The sequence below is a fragment of the Alexandromys fortis genome, unplaced genomic scaffold (assembly GCF_014885135.2).
Source record: "Alexandromys fortis isolate MF-2015 unplaced genomic scaffold, M_Fortis_MF-2015_v1.1 scaffold_4732, whole genome shotgun sequence".
NCBI classification, from domain to species: domain Eukaryota; kingdom Metazoa; phylum Chordata; class Mammalia; order Rodentia; family Cricetidae; genus Alexandromys; species Alexandromys fortis.
In genome coordinates, this window is record NW_026072592.1 from 126 (window position 1) to 838 (window position 713).

A 713-nucleotide genomic window follows, 5' to 3' on the forward strand; every position below is an offset into this window, starting at 1 on the left:
TAATCACATATATAAATGAATTATTTTCCATTCCTTCATCCTTTTACTACATAACTTATGCTATAGAACATCATATAAGAAGACCATGTTGATCTGCTGGCTCATGTGGATTCCCTCTTAGCTTTTGGGTCTCCCAGGGAAATGTGGAGTTCTGTAATGAGGGGACCAGCCCTACCTGCAGGTCACTAGTGTGATGACAGAAGTGTTCAAACAGTCACATAGTTCAGTGTCATCACTGATTTAACTTTGTCTTTGCAGATTTCAGTTTATCTTCTTGATTATGGGATTTCTTAAACATTCCACACAGATCCCCCAAAGGCACATGTGACCCATCATCCTGGACCTAAAGGTGATGTCACCCTGAGGTGCTGGGCCATGGGCTTCTACCCTGCTGACATCACCCTGACCTGGCAGAGGGAGGAGGAGGAACAGACTCAGGACATGGAGCTGGTGGAGACCAGACCTTCTGGAGATGGAACCTTCCAGAAGTGGGCATCTCTCGTGGTTCCTTCTGGGGAGGAGCACAAATACACATGCCATGTGCACCATGAGGGGCTGCCTGAGCCCCTGACCCTGAGATGGGGTAAGGAGGGAGTGGGTGCAGAGCTGGGGACAGGGAAAGGTGGAACCTTATGCAAACCCTGAGCAGGGTCAGGGCTGAGAGCTGTGTAATGACCCTCACCTTCCCTCCCTGTCCTTCCTTTCCCAGAGTC